Source organism: Miniopterus schreibersii (genome assembly GCF_964146895.1).
Source record: "Miniopterus schreibersii genome assembly, chromosome: 21".
NCBI lineage: Eukaryota > Metazoa > Chordata > Mammalia > Chiroptera > Miniopteridae > Miniopterus > Miniopterus schreibersii.
In genome coordinates, this window is record NC_138123.1 from 7,769,795 (window position 1) to 7,783,542 (window position 13,748).

The 13,748-nt window shown below is 51.9% G+C and overlaps 1 protein-coding gene across 1 annotated transcript in view; it reads left to right on the forward strand.

Moving 5' to 3' along the window:
- Positions 1-13,748, forward strand: part of STUM (stum, mechanosensory transduction mediator homolog) — a 40,621-nt gene that overhangs the window by 19,603 nt on the left and 7,270 nt on the right. The gene's annotated exons all lie outside the window — the stretch shown is intronic.

Below are 13,748 nucleotides of genomic sequence, written 5' to 3' on the forward strand. Positions count from 1 at the left end.
ACAATAAAAATCTGTGGAATAGGAGAGGCAGTCTGAGCATAGCGCCTCCAACAGGTAGAAAAACGCAGAACCCTGAACAGGTGCAGCAGCCATTGGTTTAGACCAGAGAGCTCCAGGCGCCTCCCTCCCTTCCTCTGGCTTCTTTTGGGCCAGTGGAGGGAAGGGCTCACTGGGAGGCTCTGCTCTCCTCCTGCCCCCTCCTTCCCTGGCACCTGCAGCTCCTGGCTGGATCCAGGGGCTCAAAGATGTCCTCAAGACTCAGTTTCTCTTCCCAGGTCTTGGCCTTAAATCTTTTCCTCTATATTGTTTGATTTTTACCTGGGCTCTCTCTACACAGTGACTCTCAGGTGCTCTATAGTGACAATGCCTTTTAAACTAGCAATTCCAATGAAAAGAGGGCTTTTTCCTCTAACTGGACCAGTAGCGCTCCTGGAACTGAAGTTCATTGGTCTGGCTTGAGTCATGGGCCCCTCCCTGAGCCAGTCACTGTGGCCTGGGGAGCGGAACTCCTGGATTGGCCAGGCCTGTACCATGTGCCGCCTTGGGAGTTGGGGGCTAAGGTCAGTCCCACCCAAACTTCATGGCCTGAATGTGAGGGAGAGGAAGGTCCCACTGTTTCTAGAAGAATGGGAACTGATATGAAGTAGGTGAAAGTAACAGGTGACCAGACAGGATGAGGGATGTGGTGACCTCACATAGACATGTGTGTCTAGGGAAGGCAAGGGTGGGGATATTACTCCCAGAATGGAGAGAGCTGAGCAGAGGAAGGTCCATGGAGGCTGCAACTGGCCTGCAGGCCAAGAAAATGGACAGGCTTTTAGAGAAATTGTCCCTGATAGAACCCAAGGCAGGATAGAGGAGTTTCCTAGGGGAGTTACTCATATTGGTCCACTTGACCCCTGTCCCCACCTTAGGGGTTTTGTGAGGACTCAAGGAGACTTTGCAGGCAGAGCCCTTGGGCAGGTCTGGCACAAAGCAAGCCCTCAGGGAAGGTGAGGTTGTCACTGTGCCCCATGGCTCACATAGGATTGGGGAGACTCAGGGAAGGGAAGCAGAGAGTCAGGAGCCACCCCACCTCGGAGCTGCAGGTTCCCAGAAAAATAGATTGGCCTTCCTGGCTCTCTGAAAGCCCACTCTCTCTGGACCCCACACCAGCAGGGCACCTAGGCTGGGCAGTGTGGGAAGTGAGCAGGATGGAGGTGAGCCAGGTCCCTGAACTCGGCAGCTCGTCCCAGCTCGTCCCTGGGGCGTGGGGAGCTGAGTGGGTTGGTTAAGTGGCAACAGAGACATGGGGCAGGGTGGGTAAGAGCAGGCAATGGGCCAGCCTCTGACTACACAGTCCTGGCTGGGGACAATGTGGGGGTAGTTCTGGAATCTATCAGATTTCCCAAAAGTGCCATTTCCGAGAGGGAAAAGAACCAGCTGTTTCTACGGAGCTGCGTGCCTTACTCAGTCCCCCATTTCCAAGCCCCTTTCAGGGGATCAGAGCCTGGAGTGGCACTCCTAGCACAGATTCAGCTCTCACATTTGCAGCCTTCTTGCCCTAATAGGACATGTCTGGTGGTAAGTTTCTCCCTAGAGCCCGCCCTGGCGCCCGGCCTGGGGCCCAGTCCTGTCCTCCTGGCTCAGGGCCTCTACCTGTCATATTCCTGCTCGTTTAGAGTGTAGAAAGCAATGTGCTGCCCGAGGTTGCAAAACCCCAGATAAACCTCCTCCACCTAATAAGTTCTGCTTTGAGAAATCCATCAGCTGCAGAGGCGCTCTGTCTGACCCTGAATTCTCTCCTTGGCTCAGTAATCAGCCGAGCATCCCCAGAAAGGCTCCCAGCCTCTCTCTCAGCCGCTGCCTAGCAGGTGGATTGATGGTCCAGCTTCACTCTGGGTCTCAGAGGCACCTCATTAAAGGAGGTGACACACAGTCCTCTGAGGCTGCTGGTCAGGTGGCTGCAGGAGCATTGTTAGAGGGAAAGGGCTGGTCCTGGGGTCGGGGTGGGCATGCTGTGTGTTCTGGGGTCCCCAGCTATGAGTGCCCCTAGGGGGCCTGGAGCCTCCCTATGGGCTGGACCTCTTTAATCAGCTTAGCATTCAAGTCAGAGAAGAAAAAGAGATTCTTCCTATACTTTAGAAGCCATGATGAGATTAAACTTAGTCATGGAGAGATGACACACACTGAGGCTCCCAAGGCTGCTGCCTTGAGTGTTATGTCCCAGGTAAAGACTCACCACTCACTGAGGTTGCCAATGACTAGTGAGTTAGTAAACATCAAAGGTCATTTTTCTTATTGCGGTAAAATATTCATAACAAAATTTATCATATTAGCCTTTTAAGTGTACAAGTCTGTGGCATTAAGTATATTCACAATGCCATGCAACCTCCATTCATCTCCAGAACTTCATCATCTACTGAAACTCTGTACCCATTAAACAATAAGTCCCGTTCCTCCTCCCCCTAGTCCCTGGTAACCCCTATCCTACTTTCTGTCTCTGTGGAATCGTACAATATTTGTTCTTTTGTGACTGGCTTATGCAACTTTAGCAAAGTGTCCTCAAGGTTCATCCATGTTGTGGCATGTGTCATCATTTCCTTTTTCGAGGCTGAGTACTATTCCATTGTATGGCTACCCCACAGTTTGTGTATCCATTCATCTGTTGATGGACACTTGGGTAGGGCATTTAAAAAATGCAGTGGTTGTTCTAAGGGGCCCTAGATGTCTGGCTGTGACATCTCACCATGCTCTCTAGGGTAGACTTGGAGCATCATGGCTGACTGGGAGGGGGTGTTCCCAGAGGTGAAGAGGAGAGGGGCTCGGCTCTCTGGTAAGGGCTGTGTGTGGAAAGCAGTCAGGTTGATTCCCAGCATCCTTTGTACCAAGATGACTAGTGTAAGCCAGTCTTAGAATTTCATACCTCTGGTGGGTGACTGGTTTAGAAAAGGCAGGTGACCCAATGATCATTAAGAAGGGAATTGTTTTGTTAGGCTTAAAAGGAAGACCCTCTTTTTATTCATCCAGACATTGTCATGTCAAGATTGAGCTTTCTGGAGCTGCTGTGGCCATCTGGGTACTAGGCTGAGGTTGAAGCCAACGCCAAGAGTGCCAGTGCAGAGAGATGCAGAGAGCCGGGGCCCTTGGTGGCACAATTGAACTTAATTATCCAACCTCTGAACTACCTTTGGACTTCCTGTCATTTGAGATGATAAAAGCTTCATGTCACTTAAGCTAGTTTGAGTTGGTTTTGTGTCCAAAGCATCCTAAGAGACATCAGCTATGAGTAGTAATGTTCCTCTGCTAGACCCTCCCTCCAGCTGACTATCTTTGGAAACGAAGCATAAACATAGGGGTAATTTATCAGTCGCAAGAGTGAAATGAGCCTGCCGTTAACTGTAAATATAGATGTAAGGTAACAAATAACCAGTTGTGGTTGGTATATCAGCTGATTACACTGCGTATACACCCTGATGTCCCCAGAACCTCAGTTGGCATTCCTGGCATTGCATCAGGATGTATGGCATAAATGGCAGATGCCTCTCTGCTTGTGCCTGCTCCGTGGAGCCCTGGGGAGGTGGCCTGGGGCACTCCAGCAGGTGATAGGTTGAGTCTAGATGGGCAGGGGAGGCCTGACTCCATGAGCAAAAATAGTCACAGCATTTCAGGGAAGTTCACATTTACCAGATGTACTTTTATGGAGGATACTCTTGTCCTGAGCATCACCGGTCCCAGAAGGGCCGCGTGGCTCAGAACAAGCGGAGCACACGCTCTTTCCCCACGGAGGATCTGCTCTCAGGGTGGGCAGCACATTCTTTTGAAAAATTTACATCATTCCCAGAAGGCTCACCCAAGGAGGGTGACATTCATTTCTGGAAATAGCCGATCTGCAGCCAAGGGAGGTGAATGGAGGGGGTGACTAAGCTGAGTATCCTGATTTCCGTGAAGTCAGGGTGAACTGTGACCAACCCCTGGAGTCTGAGTCCTGATATGTCCCGGGGGGTCACTCCCACAGGCCTCATGTTCTGACAGTGTATATGGAAAATAGAAATAGCATTTCAGGAATCAACGCTTGTACTTTGAGTCTACTGTCTGTGTGAACGGATTGCTCACACATCTGAAATGTTTTGACATTTCACTGAGGGGAAGGGGTTGGGATCTGGTGCCCAAACCCTTTTGGGGAAATTTCCACTGATTTGTGTTTTGTTTGTGTCCACTTTGGGGTGTGGGGCAGTCTGGGACACAGAGTCCTTAATGCTGCTCACGTAGCTCTTTCTGGTCAGGGCTTTGGTCTCTTGTCAGGCTGTCCCCTGAGGGCTTCTGTCCCCTTTCTGTCCCCTTCCCAGACCCTGACAGGGGTGGGAAGCTACTTCCTGGATTGCACAGCCTCCCAGAAGCTGAATCATTTTCATTTTCAAATGGCAGAGTGGTACCCAGCCCAAGCGTCCTGGGGACTGAATTCTGCTGGGTGCCAATAATAACATGAATAATAACCATCCTAGGAGTGGGGGATGCTCTGTGAGGGGAGGTGAAGGCTGAGATCCTGCAGTGGTAAGTGCCCGAGTAGGGCTGGAAGCTGGGATGTGACTCCACTTACCTTTACCACATTGCCTTTCCTAAGCAGCCCAGGCCTTCAGAGGATGTGCAGGCAGACTGTCTTTGTGGGATCTCGGCCTGTCCCTCATCTGCAAGGACCAGAAAGCGAGATCATCTCCTTGGCCTGTGTAACCAGCTTCTCCGCTAAGATGGGCCATCTGTTCATTTGCTAAACCCCCACTAAAGTCCTGCCATGTTCCAGGCATTGCACTGGCCCTGGAACGTAAAGGGGAGCAAAATGCAAACCCTATTTCTGGAGTAACAGTAGCCGAGTGACAGGCTTCCTATGGTGCTTCCTGGGTGCCCTGTACTGTTCTAAGCACCCACACCTCCTGCAATGTCCAGGATAACACAGGGAGCTAGAGATCATTCCAGGCACTAGAATCAACAAATCCCTCTGTTGTTTAGGCCTGTTTGAGTGGGTTACTTCCAAAGTAAAGACCACAGTGGACACGCCCTGCCTGCAGTGTGGCACGTCCCTGCGGCCTGAGCAGCGACATCAGCCCTGCTCGTAGAAAGCCACCTGGAGCCTGATCCCGTGAGCCCTGGCAGGACGTTGTCCCTGGCCCAGGAGCACACACACACAGGCCACCCCACAGGGCACAGAACCAGGAAGGAGCAGGTGCGTCTTCTGGGCCTGTGGGAGTCCCCAGCCGAACAGGGGACACCTGACTACGAGCCGCACACACGCCTCCTTCCTCCTTCCCTCCTTCCTCCCTGGCCCTCGGGGAGGCTGAGCTGCCAGCTCCTTTTCTGCTGTTGTCATGTGGCCACCTAAATGAATCCGCAGTGGCTCCTCGGGGTCTCTTGAGCCTGGAGTCATTTCCTGGCTGCCAAACAAGAGCCCACGGTATCCACCCTCTGGTCCCACCGCCACCAGATGAGCTCCAGCCTCCCACTCGGCTTGGACCCCCTTTGCCTGATTAACTGGGAATGACGCCCTAGGGCATCCCAGAGGCCTTCCTGGGAGTTTGGGGTGTTCCGTGGCAGCCCCAGCACAGTCACACGACATCATTTATTTTTCTGTGTCAGGTGCCTGCGTGCCATGTGTCCCCTCGTTTGCTTCTCTGTGGCCAGTTAGAACCATCTGATGGCCAGCCTTGCCGAGTTGGATCCTGAGAGGTGCCTGAAGCTCTTTTTGAACCTGAAAAAGGATTTGCTTTTTGAAAAAAAGAGAAAAAGCTACCTATAACTCTGCATGGCAGAACTGTTTTCATTTTGCTTCATACGCTCCAGCCCTGTCCACGCACATAAATGTTTGTAAATAATCCCCGGCATAATATACATACTATTTCTGTCATTTCACTTAAAACGCTTCCCTGACTCGCTGCGCAGTCATCACGCTTACAGTATTCACTGGCTGCATAATACGGCGGCATATGGATTAGCAGGAGCCTCTGGCTACATGAGGCTGACGTGGTGAACTTAGCAACTATCATACAGTTGCACTGGTCCTTTGAGAAGGGGGGGGAGTAGTCACTTCGGCTACAAGCCACAGTGAGAGCAGGAGTCACCGAGGTCCTCAGTTTCATTCTCATATTCTTAGTGAATATCTTCTTATTTGCCAGGGATCTAGTCCAGCGTCGCCTCCTGGGGACGGCTTCCTGGTCCCCTGCCTCCCGAGTCTGGGACAGGGGCCTCCTTGTGCTCCCACATGTCCCTGATTCAGTGCACGCTGTGTTCCGAGGGCCTTCCATGCACTGGCTGAGTCCTTACGCCCACCCTGTGGGGCAGGCTACTCTCACTGTCTTAAGCTCCTACATGGGGAAACTGACGCCTAGAGAAGTATGTCACTTGTCAAGGTCTCAGGCCCTATGCGTGGTGCAGCCAGGATTCGGGCCCTGGCATTCTGATGCCAGAGCTCACCTTTGTGACCACAGTGTCATCTTGCCTCCTCCCCTCTTGCAGGACTGACCACACAGTGGTGGGTTCTGGGCCTGATTTGTCTTTCTCACAACCCCGTGGGATTCGTGAGGGCCGGGATTCTTCTTTTCGTTTGGAACCACGTGGGTTTACCCCGGTTCTTGGCACCCAGGAGGTGCTTCATGAATGCTGCCTGAATATGTGGACAAATGAATGGACAAATGAGGCCGAGGTGGCGTGGTTGGAAATGCCCCACTATCCCCCACAGGCCTCCACCGCGAGGGTGAGCTGCAGGGAGGTGCTGTCCTCCCACCTGCCTAGTGTGTGTGGCCACAGCTTGGGGCACCTGGGGACAGCTCCCCACAGCACTCCCAGGGCTGAGTGCCCCCTGGGGCCTGGCACACCTGGCCCCCCCCACACTTGGTGGCTGCAGGCCCAGGGCAGCCTTGTCCCCATGCTTGAATCAATAAAGAAAGAGGGACTCAATGTCAACAAGCTCGGTGCTGAGCACGTGGTAGGTGCTTCACAAATGTTATTTGGGTGATTGAATGAGGGTCACCCATGAACCTCAGGTCTTAGCCTAGCCCCTGAGGATGAAGGACATCCACTAAGGCAAGGGGGTGGATGCAGGCCCCGGGGTTCCCACCCTCTGCCCCTGGGGCAGCCGTTTCCAGAGAGTGCCTTTGGGGTTCATTGTGTTGCAGATTCTCACTGCGCTGATCTCAGAAAGGCTCCCTGGCAGCTGTGACCTTGGGCAGGGCCCCTCTCTGTTTTAATCTCAGTGTCTAGCCAGCCGTGGAAATTTCATCTTGCCAGGTTGCAAATTCTCAGGAGATGGAAGCTGTGTTGTCTCCTCTAACCAAGGTCACCACTGCTGCCCTGGCCCATCTTTCCACCCCAGTGACCATCCTGAGCACCCGTCCTGCGGAAGGTGGGTGGACAAAGCTCAGGCCTCCAGGGCTCCCCTGCCCTGGTCATTACACACCGTCCTCCCCATCCCATCCCCACTCTCTCAGTTCCCTCTCTGGCATTTAATTTAAGCCCAGAATCTGTCGTGACAAGGCTCAGAACTAGGGAACTGAGATTTTCCATGAGGTTATATTTCTGCTCAGGTTCAACACCCTGGGGAGATCCTGGGGCCTCCTTGGGCCCCCGCAAGGGGGGCCTGCAGTCTGCTCTGCAGCTCCCCTGCCCCTTGAGGTCCGTCCAGGGCTGGGAGTGCATCTTGGAGCTGGGAAGGGATCCAGCAGGGGGACAATGAAGGCAGAGGAGATCGCTAACAAGCGCAGGGAGCCTGATGCAACACCAACATCATTAAAATTAGCTACCAGTACCAGTCAACCAGCCTGCAGCAGGATAACCAGCCTGATGTCACGGTGGGAGGGGGGACAGAGGAGCTGGTCTCATTTTCTCTGTCCTTGGAAGGCAGGGCGACAGATTTATCTGTGACAGCCAGGGGGACTTCCTGTCCTCCTTTCTTTGTGCCATGAAGCCCTTTCAGTTGGAAAATTTAAGGTTCACCCCGTGGCGTGGTAGCAACTAAGGAATTTCCTCCACCGAGGTCTCACTTTAAGTTCCCTTATCTGTTTGAAGATGTCCCCCCACTGCCTTTTCCTGGGTTTCTCAGTCCTTGGATCCCAGGTAGCCCTGTAGTGGCTGCCTGATGCCCAGGGAGGAATACAGTGTGCACCCCGAACTGTTACTTTCTGAGTGGGGGTGGAGAGAAGAGGGGGCCTGGGCGTGGAGGGCCAGCTGGGCAAGGGCAAGGGCGACGTGGTTCGGGATGCCTCACACCTTCTCTTTGCAGGACAGAAGCTCGCCCATCATTATTTTTCTTCCATGAAACCCATGCTTGGAGGGATTTAAGTCATGCAATTCACAGCCTCATCTCTAATTGATCCAAAGTGGATAGAATGGCCACTAGGACCCCAGTTACTGCATTGAGATAATGTGCTTTCCAAATGCTTATGAGCCGGCATCCCGATGGGCTGGGGGGACCCCATTAGGGTGTCTGCGTGCTGTTTGGAGTGGTGAACACAGTTCACACACCCTTCGTGCCGCTGGCACAGGGTCTGTGGGTTGGAGGCACTGGCAGATTTGTTTGGAAGAACTTTGAGGGTGGCCAGGGTGACGAAGATACTAGAACTATGTTTTGACTTGCGCTGTTGTCTCTCGGTTTTATAATCTGGCTCCTCTCTGCAAGGATGTGTTGAGTCTACAAAACTTCCCAAATGAGGACACAGCTGTCCTCCAGGAGCTCCGCAGCCTTGAACCCTGGGCTGACCGTCCTTGACTCAGAGGCCCCTTCACCTTCAAAGACACACGGTCCCCCTCATGGGGGCCTGAGCACCTTCTCCTCAGACTGTTTCAGAATTTGTTGAGCTGAAAAAGCCAGACAGTGCCTTCCCCCACACAGTGTCCAAAATCTCCCCTTTCTGCCCTGTTTCTTAAGGAATCAGAACGGAAGGTGTAGATAGAAGGAGTGCGCCGAGCCCCGTCGAGGGTCGAGACCTCATCGTCTCTGCTCATTGAGCCAGGGGCTCCGCCCCTGTGCACTTTCAAACTCATTTCTTTCTTCCTTTTGTCCAGAATCACTTGTGAATTTAGAGTCACTTCTCCTGCCTTTCCATTTCCATTTCCATTTCCAGTTGAAATAATTGCTCAATGATGAAAAGCTGCTGACCGCGCCTTCTGAGTTCAGATCTCGGGGTGGCGGGACCTAGCGAGGTGTATTTTTAGCACAACCTCCATTGCTTCTTATGGCCCCTGAGGTTTGAGAATTGAAACTTCATAGGGCCGAGTTGGACCCTGAATGTGATCTTCCATTCATCACATCCTGGCTCCGAACTGGACAGCCGTCGGCAGTGTGGCCTGTTTCGTAGGGTGTGGCTTGTCCTTCCAAGTCAGCTGTGAGGTCCTGGCCAGGCCTTCCCTTCCCTTTCCTTCCTGTCCGTCAAGCTCCCGGTCAAGGTTGTGCTAGTAAGAGGGCTGTGCTCAACCCACCCTCCCTGGAGGACTGACGGAGGGCGTCTAGGTGTAAGTCACAGCCACTGACGAGCAGTACATCTTAATGACTGCAGAGCTAGCTGCAGGTGACATCTGGGCTCTGACTTGCCTTACTGGCCTCGGTCCCAGGGGAGCACTTTTTATCAGGAGCAGCTGCTTCGGAGACAGCTCTGCCCCTCTCCCCTAGTCCCAAGAAGCCGCACGATCCCCTTCCCAACGCAGCGCCTTCCACAGCTCCCATGTGAGTCACGCAAAAAGCTGACCCCATGGGACTCTTGAAAGACATTTCCAGCCCCCAGGCTCTGTCTCAGGAGCAGAGCTGCCCCCTCTGCTGATGGGAGGCTGCAAGCTCTCCCCCAGGACCTTTTGTAACTTCCAGGACAGAAGTGGACAGAGCCTTTCTCTTCCCTACTGCCTGCATCTGGAGCCTGAGCCCTGAGCTCCTTGGGGCAGCCAGAGGCTTCAGCAGTGACGGGGGTGGGGGGGCCTGTGGTTGCAAAGCCCACCGGTGTCTCTGCTATGAGTCTCCATGGGGTGGGGGTGGGGTTCTCCTTCAGCCTTTCTTCTTCGGGATCATGGGAGGGCTCAGACACACAAAGCACATGTCCCTGCCTAAGTGCCAGGTGTCATAACACGCTGATTTGGGTGGTTGACAGTACAGTTCATTTTTCTTTGTGCCAGCTGGTGTTGGCCAGGCCTTGACACCCCCAGGAACTTTATGCCAGTCCCCCTGCCTGTGCCACAGAAGATCACCCCCCACTACTCAGCACTGAGTCATATGGGGGACGCCGTTGGACAGAGTGAAAGGCCGGAATTGTGGGCTCATTTCTAGCTCTGGCTCTGCCTCTGCCAGGCCAATCTCTCCACCTCTCACACGATTCGCAAACCCGATTGCATGTTAGAAACAGCTGGGGGACTGTTTCTCTTATCTTCAAACAAGCAACCCCACACCTGTCCCTAGGCCTTTGGTGGTCTCCAGGTGGGGCCCTGGAACCTGCATTTTTAAAAAATATGTTTTTATTGATTCCAGAGAGAAGAAGGGAGAGAGAGATAGAAACATCAATGATGTCACTGATCGGCTGCCTCCTGCACGCCCCTTACTGGGGATCGAGCCTGCAACCCTGCATGTGCCCTGACCGGGAATCATGACCTGGTTCATAGGTTGATGCTCAACCACTGAGCCACGCCCGTCGGGCGAACCTGCATTTTTAAAAAACTCAGTTTGAGATTTCTGACGCACAAACCAGTTTGGAAAAGTGCTGTAGATCCCCCACCCCTCACCTTCTCATCTTATCAAGACCTTTGACATCCACTTAGCCCTGATCTGGTTATACTTTTATCTCCCCTCTGGGGCAGCTTCTCCTCAGCAGATAAACAAGCTTAAGCCTCTCCCAGGAGCTTTTAGAAACAGTGGTCCTCACCACGTCCTGGAATCCACACCTCATTGTCTCCCCTAACCTCTGACATCCTGCTCCTGCCACTCGCTCCCTCAGATTGGCTGCTCATGGCCTCATCAGACCTGTGATTCCACCCGGTCCCCTCACCATCTCTGCAGCAGGTGACCCTGGCCACCACCTTCTCTTGCTTGAGACTCTCCTCTCCTGTGTCTGGTCTTTCCTTAAATTCCAAGCCCTCCTGGGTGACCCCTTTCACTTCAGTGACTTCCACAGCTGTAGTTGACCCCTCCCGAGTCTCTGTCCCCAGCTTGGCTCCACTCAGCTGATGGACACGGCTTCTCCCTGGTTTATGGCTCCACCTTCACCACATAGTATGAAAACCAGGCCAGGGCAGGGCCCCTGTCCCTTCCTTTCCCACCATGCAGCTAGTCACTGATCCAGGCATAATTCCCTGTTGAAACCCTTCCCAGGGGCTGCCAGTTGCCTGGCTCTTGGGTCCCTCCCCAGCCTGTCCTCTGCCCACCCCAGCCTCATTCTTTGAATTTATGTTTTTTGTTTACTTTTTTAAACCAAAGTATGAACTAGCTTTGTTTCTCATCACTGTGTCCAGCTGCCCTTCGCCACTCAGTCCCCTGTCCCCCTGTGAGTTTCAGGACATACACTCCGGGTTGTCTCTGGGAACCCCTCTCCCCTTCCTTCCCATCAGCTTTCCAGACCTTTCCCCCCAATCACTTACCCTTCTGTGAAGTCTTTCTTGATATAACCAAGCAGAATTCGTCACTTCCTTTTGTGACCCAGTGTCCCCACCAGAGTGTGAGCTCCCCGGGGTGCGAGTGGGCCGAGCCTCCACTGCCTCTCTGGACTCTGTGTTCCCAGGATCCAGCACAGGCACATGGTCCGTGCTCGTGAAATAAACTACGACTAACACGTGGCGCTCATGAAACAAATTAGAACTAACGTGCTGCTGTTGGGGAGGGCTCTTTATTTAGCAGGTAAGGCTCATTTAGAATAATTAACACCTCCTCATATGAAAATGAGCTAAAATCATTTAAAAAATTTTCTGCTGAATTGATTAAAACAATGGTTTTATATTATCAATCCATGCACTTAGCCCTTACCTTATATGGCAAAAGGAACCTATTACCATCATTTCCTAATTAGTGAAATTATTTATCCAAATTAATAATAATTAATAAGTTCATTAATAATAAATGTATCTAAATTAATGAAACTTCAGGTACTATAGGTACAAATCGCACAAATCAGTATGTATACAATGTGCTTATATTTTTATACATGTTTTAAGAGTTATCATGAGTTTGTCAACGTGGGTAGAAGAGAGTATAGTGACCAAAAGCCCCCTCCATGCCACCCAGGTGCTGAGGTTGTCTCCTCTTTTGCCTAACACATTCCTCCCCCCCAATTCTTTCTACTGTGCTAAAATACACATAATTTGAAATTTACCTTCACGAGCATTCTTAAGTGTATAGTTCAGTGTTACCGAGTACATTCACATCATCACGAAGCCACCACCACCATCCATCTCCAGAATGTTTTCATCTTGTAAACTGAGACTCTGTCCCTGCTAAACAATAACCCCCTGTGGGGCCTCCTCCCCCCAGCCCCTGGCAGCCACCATTCTCCTTTCTGTCTCTGTGAATTTGGCTACTCTAAGTACCTCAGAGAAGTGGAATCATACAGTATTTGTCTTTTTGGGACTGGCTTATTTCACTTAGCATAATATCTTCAAGGTTCATCCATGCTGTAGCATGTGGCAGAATTTCCTTCCTTTTTAAGGCTGAATAATATTCCATTGTATGTATCCACCACCTTTTACTTATCCATTCATCCATCTAGAGACGACCTGGTTGCTTCTATGTTTTAGTTGTTGTGAACAGTGCTGCGATGAACGAGGGTGTACAAATATCCCTTTGAGACTCTGTTTTCAGTTCTTTTGGGGACTAGATCCAGAAGTGGAATTGCTGGATTCCATGGTACTTCTACTTGTAATTTTTCGAGGAACCGCCATACTGTTTCCCACAGCAGCTATACCAACTCTCCTTATTTTGAATGCAAGGGTGCAGCATCCCAGTCTTGGAAGAGCTTACGCTTCTAAACTATACAGATCTGGGTTTAAATCTGGGCTGTGCTTTGTGGGCAAGTCATTTAGCCTCTCTGAGCTTTGGTTTCCCCATCTGTACAATGGGGATACTAATCACCACCTCCAGAGGCTGGAAGAACCCGAGGGAATGCGGGTGGAAGGGGTAGTGCAGTGAAACACACTGTAGGTGTGCAGCTAACTGCATCTGTGTTATTTTTACTTAGTATTTTCCCCACACGTCTACTTTGGTAGTGTTCTTTGTTTGAATGGTGTCAGCTTGTGTTCATCTCATATCCCACATGCGTGATGCGCTAGCAGAGGCAAAGGATGGTGGCATACACTTTCTGATGGTCCCAAGCTCCCCTGTCTCTTCCTATGGCCTCTACCGAGCCTTCAGTCCATGTCCCTATCATTTCTCAGCTGAGTTCATCTTTTTCAGACTTTCAAACTACCCAACACCCTGCCGGCAAGTTAACTTTCTTCAATTCCTGCTTCTAGTGTATTGCTGTCTTGCTCAAAACTCATCAGAGCTCGGTTCCCTATAGATTGGGCCAAACCCCTTATCCAGGGGCCCTGCAGCCCTCCCCCTCTTCCTTCCCCTCCCCCCATGTCGCCACTCCTGCCCCCAAGGCAAACCCTGCCCTGCTCCTTAATAGAAGGACCAATTGCAATGCCATCTGTGTTCCTCCAAAGGCCCCTTGGCAGCCCCACGCTATGCCTCCTCCAGGTGGCACATTGGTCTCTCTAGTGTGGGGACAAGAGGTGGGCTGGGGTCTGAGCAGGAAGGTGCTGGACACAGGCTA